This window comes from Podarcis filfolensis (genome assembly GCF_964270895.1).
Source record: "Podarcis filfolensis genome assembly, chromosome: 8".
Classification (NCBI taxonomy): Eukaryota; Metazoa; Chordata; class Lepidosauria; order Squamata; family Lacertidae; genus Podarcis; species Podarcis filfolensis.
In genome coordinates this window covers 14177338-14189613 of record NC_139611.1, presented here as the reverse complement: position 1 = coordinate 14189613, position 12276 = coordinate 14177338, and positions in this window count along the sequence as shown.

Genomic DNA, 12276 nt, shown 5'->3' with positions numbered 1-12276 from the left:
CAACCGCCCCACTGTTGTTGTTATTGCATGGATGGTGCAATGGGCAACAATAAATCAAGCTATTTCTTTTGTTTCCCTTTTTTGCTGCTGGCACATTTTCAAGACTACGAAAGTAACCGATGCAGGGGGGGGCTGCCCACCCCCCACCACCCAGTTGCGATGCAGAAACATGGATCAGATTAAGGACAGGGTTTTTCCAGGAGAATCTCGCTATTGAGTTTATCTGCACGGGTGTGCTTTTGCTGTTGCAATTTCTGTCTTGCTCCTTCATTGTATGCCACCCTATATGTGGAAACAAGGCAAGCTGAGTTTATGATGGGAAAATGAGAAACCCTTATATATTTATTTATGTTCACCTCTTGGCATACTGCTTCATTGCCGGAGTTTCTAAGCTCTGTGCATGAAGATTTCAAAAAGCATAGGTAAAGGTAAAGGGACCCCTGAGCATTAGGTCCAGTCGTGGCCAGCTCTGGGGTTGCAGCGCTCATCTCGCTTTACTGGCCGAGGGAGGCGGCGTACAGCTTCTGGGTCATGTGGCCAGCATGACTAAGCTGCTTCTGCCGAACCAGAGCAGTGCACAGAAACACCGTTTACCTTCCTGCCAGAGTGGTACCTATTTATCTACTTGCACTTTGATGTGCTTTCGAACTGCTAGGTTGGCAGGAGCAGGGACCGAGCAACAGGAGCTTACCCCGTCGCGGGGATTCGAACCACCGACCTTCTGATCAGCAAGTCCTAGGCTCTGTGGTTTAACCCATAGCACCACCCGCGTCCCTTCAAAAAGCATACCGTGGATCAGTGGCGTAGCGTGGGGGGTGCAGGGGGGGCGCTCCGGTCGCGCGGCAGCAGCAGGAGGCCCCATTAGCTAAAGTGGTGCTTCATGTTAAGTACAGTTTCGGGTTAAGTATGGACCTCCAGAATGAATTAAGTACTTAACCCAAGGTACCACTGTATAATGAAATAAAAAGGATGTTTAAAATAACGCTTGGAAGAAAACAACAACCAGAAGCTTTTCTTCTGGAAATTATAGGGACAGAACTACCTAAATTGTATAGAAATTTATTCATGTACGCGACTACAGCGGCAATAATGTTACTTGCCCAAAAGTTCAGGAACCAAGAAGACAAAAACTTCAATAAAGAATGGGGAAAATGTACAGTTTATTTAGGAGACCACTGTAAGCAGATGAAAGCATTAGCAGGATTTTAATAGCACTTGTAAAGTAACAAATAACATGGATAATATGGAGATATTTAAAATATGGGTTATGAAATATTATGCATTTGAAAAGGTTGACAGTAGGACCCATGGAGGGGAGGGTGGGAAGTCTTGAGAAATCTCTAAAGATGGATATCTATTCTGTATTGTTATAACTTTGCACTTGTCAAATCAAATAAAAGTTATTTCCAAAAAAGAAGAAGTTCTGAAGTGGTGGGTGCAATGCAAAATGGATAGATTGGTCTTTCCTCATTCCAAAGTTGGGAGCTGGCCTTGAAAACAGAGTCTGAGGTTCAGACCCCAGCGCCCCTCCACCCTTCCCGGCATAAATTAAGGCTTGTAAGTTTGCCTCCAAATAGAATATTTTCCAACCAGATGTGTACAGCTGTCCCAATCAGCTGGATTATAACAAATGAGGTTTCCAAATGGAACGTTGCTTTGCTGTGAGGGCATAATACATCTTTTCACTATCTGCTGGAGCCCTTTGATGGATGAGGTTAGGTGTTCCCGCCCTCCTTCCCTCCTTCCCTCCCATGGTTGCATAGCAAAAGCCAAACAGAGCTGCAAGATGTTCCTGAATTTGAAGCAATAGTCAAGCGTGCCGTCTCAAGCCATCTTTGATCAGCACTTTTGCCAAATCGGTTCTTAGCGGGGGCAATTAGAATAAGATCTACTATTGGATTATTGATGTAAACCCCTGTTATGTACTCTGAGTATATTTCAACCCCCCAAATGTATTTTCTATAGTTAAGTTTTTGCCTCTGTCTTCAGCACATTTTTTCCCTTCTTTTTTCTTCTTTTTCCCCATGGCTAGTGGCTGATGCAAATAAAGATTCTTCTTCACTTTTGCCAGACGTAAGCCGAGCGACCCATTTGCCGGCGTTTCCCTCTCAGGATCGCTGCCAAGGTGGCAATTCTTGTCATCTGAAGTCACTAGACCTTCCTTACAAATTGTGTACATCTCTGCTTCAGCACAGCTTTTTAATTAATTAATTAATTAATTAATTAATAAGTCTGCTGCTGCCTGTGGGCTTTCTGTGACATCATGGAATGTTTCAACCAACCAACTCAAATGAGCACGGGGACAAGCAAAGGAGGGCAACTTCACTGCAGAGTGTGGCTCCCCTTTATCACATCCGCTGCACAACAAGACAATAGCCTATCCAGCCCCCCACCCCAACAGCATACAAATTGATATCGCTAATCTGACTCAACAACAACAAACAGACCTATGGTCACATAAAGCATACTCAATAAACACACAAGACGTAACCGGCTGTGTTCTTAGATAAATAAGGTATACTATTCATTGTATCAAATCATAAATTTCAACAGAAGTAACTCATAAAGTTCAACAAATGAACAAAGCAGAAGACCCAATGGATCAGACAAGGCCAATATTCCAGAAAACCTTGTGTTTAGACTCTGCGAAAGGATTCTGTGGAACTGTAACAACCTTTCATGTGGATTGTTTGGACCTTATGAACAGACAGGTGGAATAGACACTATTACACGGATGGACCTTATGCATGAACTGACTAGAGAATGATCTGATTCACTGCTCACATAGGGGGCCTAGGAATGGTGTTTCTATTGGCCAAAGGAAGGACATGAAGCAGGGAAGTGAGTTGGAATGAGGAGATCAGGATCCCAGATGTTGGATGACGAAGAAAGAGGAGCGTCTGGTCTTTCAAATTCTGCAATTGTCTGGCTGCCAACTGCTCTAGCGTTTCACTCGTATGGTGGTTGACATTTCGGTGTTGCCAAGGAGCACACGTTCCCATCTGCATCTTTCCAGAGCATCATCAGCCAAAGCAGCCCTCTCGTTGCAAAACAAACAAATAACAATAAGTAAAAATTGAGGCTGCTTCTAATTCTATCCAACCCCAGAGGAGGATGAGCCACAAGGAAGCTAAGCCGGATACAGGATATTTAACCCCAAACTGCTGCCACCTCCCAAGTCAATCATTTTTTAGAGTTGTCTTATATACACCTCTTTTGAATTATGGTGCTGGAGGAGACTCTTGAGAGTCCCATGGACTGCAAGAAGATCAAACCTATCCATTCTGAAGGAAATCAGCCCTGAGTGCTGGGAAGGTCTGTATGGCTGGGAAGGTCTCTTGCCTGTAATGCCACTTGGCAGTCAGTTGCAAAGGAGTTGGGAGTTAACTGTAAATCCAACATAAATAGAACCCTGAAGCCCATCTAATCCAGCATTCTGTTCTCACAGTTGCTAACTGGAAGTCCAACAAGCAGGCCCTGAGGATAGCTCAGTCGGTAGCACATTACACTCTTCATCTCACGGTCATGGGTTTGAGCCTGTCAGTGACTGGTCTGAGGTCAGGAGGACAGTTGATTTAGAACAGTGGTTTGCAGAAAGGCATAGTACAGAGGGGAAAAGCTGAGAAATACTGGGTGAGGAACAGCTAGAAGAGGAAACACCAGGAGAGAGACAGCTGGAAGACTCAGTGTCCTTGGACAGCATTCCTGACCTCCCCTTTGCCTAAGACTAGACAGTGTGATGGCCTGGGAATCTGATTCAGAGGCTGAACCTGAGGAATCCCAGCCTGCACAGGAGTCACCGCCTCCAGGGCCGGCTGAGCCAGGGCAGGGGCTTGAATCTGAAGGGCCCTCACCTGTGCCGGATCCTCAGGAGCAGACACCAGCTGAATCTGTTCTGGCTCCGGAGGTGATTGAGGACCCATTGCCTGCAGGTGCTCCTCTCCCAGCGCTGTCAGTGGAAGGTGAGGTTGCCTCTGGGTCCGGTAACCCTCCAGCCTCTCCTGAGCTGCAGAGGCTCAGGGCAGAGAGGCGGAGGGAACTAAGTTCTCTCAGGAGGAGTGCTCGCCTTAAGGCCAGGAGAGGCGAGTCACCTGTGGGCCGGGACTGCCCTAGGCCTCAGAGGAGATACAGGCCAGTCAGCCCAGTCCCAGGTTGCAGGAGCAACATCGTTGGTAACCTGTGTCTGCCGGCACCCTGACCTGCTCTCCTGAGTTCCTAACCACGCCCGACTCCTCGCTTTGGACCTTGCTTCGCCACTGAAAGACAGCCTCCTTACCCTCGACCTAGGACCGGACTTAGACCACGCCGCACGGTAACACACACCCCCCCCCCCCCGGGACTAGCACAGACAGGCTTGGAAAGTGATGGAACAGAAATTGCAATGGCAACAAGCTCAGATTACCCAATGTAGGAGTGGCATATATTAATGGGGACGGAGGGGGTAAACCTTTACTGGGAGCAACGCCATATTTTAGAGAGATATGCAATTCCTTTGTCTCTTGCCGTGATTATTAAATAACTTATCTGGTAAGAATGCTCCTTTCGTTTGATCTGCTTAATTACTGCCACCAGGGGAGGGATCCGATTCCCCGAAGCCTGACAGAGCCCCACACTGGGCAAAAGATTCCTGCATCGCAGGATTTTGGACTAAATGACCCTCGTGGTCCCTTCCAACTCACCAATTCTGTGATTCTATTATTCCTCTCTCTTGATTCCCAGCAAAAGAGGCGTACAGTCTCTAACAGTGGAGGCAGAACACAGCCATGGATAGCCCAGTCCTCCATGAATTTGCATGTTCCAAGTTGGTAGGCCATCATTGCATTGCAGAACATAAAAACATGAGTCGTGCAGGGTCAGGCCAGTGGTCCATCTAGTTCAGCATTTTGTTCTCGGGGTGGCCAACCAGACGCCTCTTTTGCAAAGCCCCCAAGCAGGACCTGAGTGCAACACCCCTCTCCCCATCTGAGATTCCCTGCACCCGGTATTCAGTAACATTACTGCTTCCAACAGCAGTGGTCAAACATCACCATCATTGCTGGCAGCCTTTGACATCCTTACCCTCCTCCCTGAATTTGTCTAATCCTTTCATTATAGGACCTTTCACATGAATAAACAGAGGTTGGCTGGCCACCTGTCAGAAATTCTTTAGATGTGATTTCTGAATTGCAGGGAACACCTTGCAACTGTACAACTCCACAAATCTATGAATACAGTTGCAGCCCTTATTTGAAACTTGCACCTTGCTATTTCGCCACTAACGTCTCTGGCTGATTTGCATTTCTCTTCTTGGCTGAAGAAACACCTTGTTAAGAAGTGGGAACATTTTCTTGCAGATTAGGAGGGAGCGTGCTAATGAAATTTCCTAATAAACAACACACATCTGGGAAAAGCCAGTTAATAACAGACGGGCAGAGAGAGAGAGAGAGAGAGAGAGAGAGAGAGAGAGAGAGAGAGAATGGGGGTGAATGCAACCAAAACAGCCCCTCTTTTTAATGTTTTTGTGCATGGTGCTCTTGAATTAAACAATTTCTGGATAATTGACAAGGCTCATGCCATTAAGCAAATTGACTTTAAATTGATTTCAAATTAGTGGATTAATGATTCTCCCCACCTCTGGGCTGTCATTTCCAAAATGGACAATACAGGGAAGGGTGCATTCTTTCATAAAGGGTGTCCATTAAAAAGCTGTTTTGTCCTAGAACCAAACTCATAATTGGACTGGTTTGGTCACACTTGGTGGATGTATTATTGATCTACATAAAAAGTGTATGTGTGCGGGGAGTTAAACCTGCTGACTTGCCATCATCTCCGAGGGAACGAAAGCGGGAGAAAGAAAAATCTCGCTGCGTCTGCATTTTTTTTCTTTTTTAAATAGCTTCCTTTTCTCCGTTTTCCCCGTGAACTCCTAGTAAATGCGCTTTAATGCGGCCAAATTGATTCGCTATTGTTAAATAACCTTGCGATTTATGACAGCATTAAAAGTTTATTCATCGCATTGAGGTGCTCGCCTTGAGGTGTAGACAATGCAACCCTGGCCTTCGCAAAAAGCAAAGCACCCAGATCTGACAGTTCACAGCTCTGGAGTGTCAAGAGATGTTAGTGAGTGTGGGAAGAAGTGCTTGGGTGGGTAGGTTGGTGGGGGAGGCAGAAGCGAAGCAGGAAAAGTGAAGTCCTTGAACAATATTCAGTGCAGCATATTAAAAAAAAAATGTCAGCAAAAAGGAAGTTTGATGTTAGCTTATATATTCCTGAATAACTCATTGGTGGTGTTTAGCCCATGTGAGAAGGTGGGTGCCTCCAGCGTTGGTCTTACTCAGAGTAGATTCCGTTGAAATGAATGAACCTCAGTGGTTCAGACCACAGCACACCCGCGTCCCTAGAGGAGCCCAACTGAACCTCAGGGGCATGAGGAACGACCAGAAATGCTTCACCAGCGGTGATCAGATCAGATGTTCCTTAAGGTACTTTGGACGCAAAGTATTTGTTTATAGCCCACCTTTCTCCCAGAGCCAGGACTCAAGCATGGCTGACAAAAATTAAAGCAAGCATGGATGAAACACCGATAGCTAAAAGCAGATAAAGGTTAATAGTTACAAGGCAATTAAATTGAAATAGAATCAGAACTATGTAAAAACACAAAGTAAAACCCTATTAAAATGTGGATAGTGAAAATAGAACAGCACTATTTAAAAGCTCTTTTCTGAAAAGCAGTCAGCTCCCCAAAGCCTGCTGGAAGAAAACAGTCTTCACCTGCTGGCAGAGGGACAGCAAGGAGGGAGCCAGTCTAGTCTAGTCTAGTCTCACTAGGAAGAGAGTTCCAAGGTTGTCTGGGAGCAACCACTGAGAAGGCCCTGTCCCTTGTCCCCAGCACATGTGCCTGTGAGGGTAGCGGGACTGAGAGAAGGCCTCCCGGAAGTTCTCAGGGCCTGGGCAGCTTCCTATATTTAGAGTAGGCATAGGCAAACTCAGCCCTCCATATGCTTTGGGACTACAACTCCCACCATCCCTGGCCACTGGTCCTGTTAGCTAGGGATGATGGGTGTTGCAGTCCCAAAATATCTGGAGGGCTGAGTTTGCCTATGCTTGGTTTAGAGCTTTGTGAATTAGTGCAAGTAGAAGAATTAGTAGTAGGAGCTGTTCCAGGTGCTGAAATCCTAGCTGCTATAGAACAACAGCAGGGTGGCTATGGGATGCGGCTGGTGTTGTTGTCTAAACCACTGAGCCTCTTGGGCTTGCTGATCGTAAGGTCGGCAATTCAAACTCCCTTGACTGGGTGAGCTCCCGTTGCTCTGTCCCAGCTCCTGCCAACCTAGCAGTTCGAAAGCATGCCAGTGCAAGTAGATAAATGGGTACCGCTGTGGCGGGAAGGTAAACAGCATTTCTGTGTGCTTTGGCTTCCATCATGGTGTCCTGTTGCGCCAAAAGTGGTTTAGTCCTGCTGGCCACATGACCTGGAAAGCTGTCTGTGGACAAATGCTGGCTCCCTCGGCCTGAAAGAGAGATGAGCGCCGCAACCCCATAGTCGTCTTGGATTGGACTTAACCGTCCAGGGGTCCTTTACCTTTTACCTTAGGGACTGAGTCTTTAGCATGGCAGGCACTGCCCTGTGGAACTCCCTGCCAGTAGAGATTCAGGAGGAACCCTCTCTGCCTTCTTTCAAATGCCTTCTGAAAACTGCTTTTTGGACAGGTCTTCACAATGTGATTTAAAAGAAGAAAAAGTCAGCCACTACCTACCAATGTTTTAATGATGTTTAAAATTACATCTTGAATATATTTATAGACTGTCTTTATTGCATTCTGTATGTCATCATCTGCCTTGTTATAGGGTGGAATTATAAATTCCCAAATAAATAAAAATGAAAGTGTAGAACTGCGGGCAGTAGGGTATAAAGGGAGCCATTCTCAAATCTGCCCGCATTCCTCATTGACAGTATGGAAAAGGACTGGGTACAGATTGACTGCTGAGAAAAGATCTCCTCACAATATGCTAGTTGAGCTTGAAGGACTCTTGAGAAATTCTGTCATTGTTGGCACTTCGTGCGGCCAATAATTATGGTCCATCTCATTAGCACGTTCAAGAGGATTCTAGGACGAGTTTTGTCCAAACATTATTCCATTTATTAAGTGCCTTCTCTCTCTCTCTCTCTCTCTCTCCATAGACTTCAGCTTTATCTATGAGACACACTCCATCATGCTGTGTCTCCATAGTGCTCCGGGTTCCTCTATGTTGTTCTGTGTCACTTCATGTCACAACAGAAGCAGCATTTGGCCGTTCACTGTTGGGAGCAGAACACTGGGTTGGATCAGGCATAGGCAAACTCGGCCCTCTAGATGTTTTGGGACTACAACTCCCATCATCCCGAGCTAACAGGACCAGCGGTCAGGGATGATGGGAGTTCTAGTCCCAAAACATCTGGAGGGCTGAGTTGTTTGCCTATGCCTGGGTTAGATGGACTTTTGGTCCAATTTAGCAGGGCTTTTTTTTTTTTTGAGGGGGCAGTTACGAAAAGACTGAGAAACCCTGGCTTAAGCTGCAGCTCTAGCTGTTCTGCAGCTGTTTATAGAGAGAGAGAAATTTATTTTAACGCAAGGGAGAAATACATCTGCTGACTTGCAGAGCTGAGATATGTGAGAGAAGAGAACCAGCTCAGAGTGCACATGGCTAACGCTTCGCAAGTCAATTGCTCCATAGCAAAATAAAAATAAAACCTTGAGCAAGGGCAGAGTAAGTTTCAGAGCTGGCCATAAAACCTGATGGATGACTTCCTGAAAATGAGAGTTTTTCTAATCCAAAAGTGCCAGCCCGCCAGCTGGTCTCCTTCGGAGAAGAGGGACAGCAACTCATTACCAGATTTGCCACTTTGTTCTCCTCTCTCTCTCTCTCTCTCTCTCTCTCTCTCTCTCTCTCTCGGATGTGGGTGGTGCCCTTTGCAGGCTGGAGAGATAGCAGCAATAGGAGGAGAGCGAAAAGATTGTATTGGCAAGGCAGGAATTGGCCTGTTGCCTCCCACAGTGGAGATGATTTTGCAAACCTCTTCCTTGGCCTCCCTCTAAACTGAAAAGTCCCAAACTCTGCAAACATTCCTCAGGTAATCATACGCACATTCATTCACCTGCCCACTTTTGCCCCTGGCCCCCAGAAGGCTGCTCTGAGGGGAATGTGGCCCTCAGATGAGAAATGGTTCCCCACTCATGTTTCCCAGAGTGTCTGCTGCTGCAGCATTGCAAATCCTAGGATCTTCAGGGTCTGCCCTCTGCAGGCAAGGCCAAATGACTACAGCCAATGGTTTCCTGCAAGGCAGAACTGACAGCCATCACACCCTCATCCCTGCGAAATGGCAAAAGAACCCGTGGCGCTCACCATGCCAGCTCACTAGAAAGGCACAGACAATTACCCTTGCACAAAAGCTGTAGAGACGGCAGGCCTTAATGGCAGTGGAAATTAAGCTCATAAATTGGAGAGAGTGGCTAATTGTTGTTTTATGGAGTCGATGTTCTCCTTTTTTTAAAAAAAAATAAAAATAATAAACAGAAGTCATTGCAAGTACTCATAAGGCCTGCTGGTTCTCTTTTGCTGGCATAGCATAGGCACAGCTGGAGATGGAGGGTGAGGAGTTGGGTGCAGCTGGCAGCTCAAGGTCACCTTAAACATCTGAGTTGCATCGCTCAGGTCAACGCCGTCTCCCAGGAGGGATTCTGAGAGCAAGGGAGAAGCTGTCCCATCTGATTGCACCAGACCCGAGGCAGCTGCTTTTGCAAATTGGGTTGTGATGAAGCAGGCAGACTTCAGCATCTGCTCAAATCTAACCTCCGAAGGGAGGGAGCTCAGAAGCCGGCACTGTCTTTCACCAGGTTATTTGTCCATCTTTGAATGCAGTGATGTGGACCTTCAGATGTCGCTGGACTCCATCGGCCCCAGCCAACATGACCAGTGGTCCCCATCCTTGTATTAAAAGGTAACTAGAAAGGGACGTGGGTGGCTCTGTGGGTTAAACCACAGAGCCTAGGACTTGCTGATCAGAAGGTCGGCGGTTCAAATCCCCACGATGGGGTGAGCTCCCGTTGCTCGGTCCCTGCTCCTGCCAACCTAGCAGTTTGAAAGCACATCAAAGTGCAAGTAGATAAATAGGTACCACTCCAGCGGGAAGGTAAATGGCATTTCCATGCGCTGCTCTGGTTCGCCAGAAGCGGCTTAGTCATGCTGGCCACACAACCCGGAAGCTGTTCGCCGGCTCCCTCGGCCAATAAAGCAAGATGAGCACTGCAAGCCCAGAGTCGGCCACGTCTGGACCTAATGGTCAGGGATCCCTTTACGCTTTACCTTTAGAGGTCAGTAAAGCGAAGTGATTCAGAGACAATATATATATTGTTAGAATCCAGCTCCCATCAGTCTCAGCTAAAGTGACTCATTGTCAAGGAGGATGTAAGTTAGTGTCAAATCAAATACCTTTATTGGCATCACAGTATAAAACATTTCAAGTCACCGGGATAATTAAAAGGACAAGGGTGAAGCTGTCGAGGGTCATAAGGTCACACTGTGATAGTGGGCACTTAGATATTCTGCTACGCCCTGTCTGTTCCCCAAAAGGATGGATCGCTGGAAAACCTTTTGGGTAAGATTGTGGCTAAAAAGGTAGTGATATCTTTGTCCCGATCTGCCAGGAGAAATCTCATTTGACTTCTTCTCGGAGTTAGAGGCCGGAAGCCCAACATTTTGCTCAGCATCAGTTGATGAGGTTTGCTGTGTAAAGAGAATGTAGTCCATTGAATCAGGTACAGTGGTACCTCGGGTTACATACGCTTCAGGTTACATACGCTTCAGGTTACAGACTCCGCTAACCCAGAAATAGTGCTTCAGGTTAAGAACTTTGCTTCAGGATGAGAACAGAAATCGTGCTCCGGCGGCGCGGCAGCAGCAGGAGGCCCCATCAGCTAAAGTGGTGCTTCAGGTTAAGAACAGTTTCAGGTTAAGTACGGACCTCCGGAACGAATTAAGTACTTAACCCGAGGTACCACTGTACTCCTTGGTTGCAGGCACACAAACGGGCTTGATATGGAGTATGTGAGAATGTGAGAGTATGTGAGAATGGAGTATGTGAGAATCTGCCTTTGGTCACTGCAGAAGGGAAAGCATTTAATCCTGCAAGTATAAAGGCTCTGCAATGGGCAGGGAGTAGTAGATCCTTTAGATATTTGGCACAGATTCTGTAGGTTGTTGGTGTCCAGATGGCCAGAGGTCCCAAAGGGTCATGCATCCATACTAATGTGCAGAGCAATATCTTGTACCTTGGCACTTCCGTCGGCTACCCACCTCTGTGCCCTCCCCCTCATGCACATAAACATACAGAGAGAGAGAGAGAGAGAGAGAGAGAAACCAACCATAATGATGGACTTCTTGATAGTATTTATTAGCTCCCACCTCTGCCTCTAATTGGCTTTCCTGGGTCTCCCTTCCAGCCCCGCTGTTGTTTGTTTCTCTGCTGAATTTTAATGTGGGTGGCTTTTAAGATGATTTATTGTGTTTTAATTCAGTTGTTGTTTTTTAGTACGCATTAACTCAGTAGGGCTGGGAGGGTATGTAATAAATAACTATAACTACACGACTAAACGACTAAACAACAACAACATGTGTGTGTGATGGAGAAAGTCAGAGTAGTGCAGAGGTTAGAGTGTCAAACCAGGACTAGGAGAGGCCAGGGTTCAAATCCCCACTCAGCCATGAAGCTCACTGCCTCTCAGCCTAACCTACCTCACAGGATTGTTGTGGAGATTGAAGGAGGAGGGGGAGAACCACATATGCCGTCTTGAGCTTCTGGGAGAATAGGGATATAAATAAAAATTAATGCAAAAGAGCAAGAGCAGATGGTTTGCCTGAGATAATTCTGGCAACTGTGGTTTGTGAATGATGTTGGGAACTGTAGCTCTGGGAGAAGCAAACTACAATTCCCAGAATTCCTTGAGGGAAGCCATGCTTGTTAAAGTGATATAAAGCTGCTTTAAATGTCTGGCGTGAATGCAGCCAGAGAGGTTGAAGCAGCGATGTGTTTTCAGCACCACGGCAGCATGGACAGCAACTGTAGTGGTAAAATTTTACCCTAGGTATTGCACCGGGCTTTCCCAGGCACAATTCCACGATTTCAAACCCCGTGTATTGTTGTTGCTGTTTGTACCAGCAGTTCCCCGGGGAAACCTGCATTTTGCCGCTGATCCGGCGGAAAACCAATCTGCGGAAAACGAATTGCCGTTTTGCTCCGATTCGGCGGTAAAACGCAGG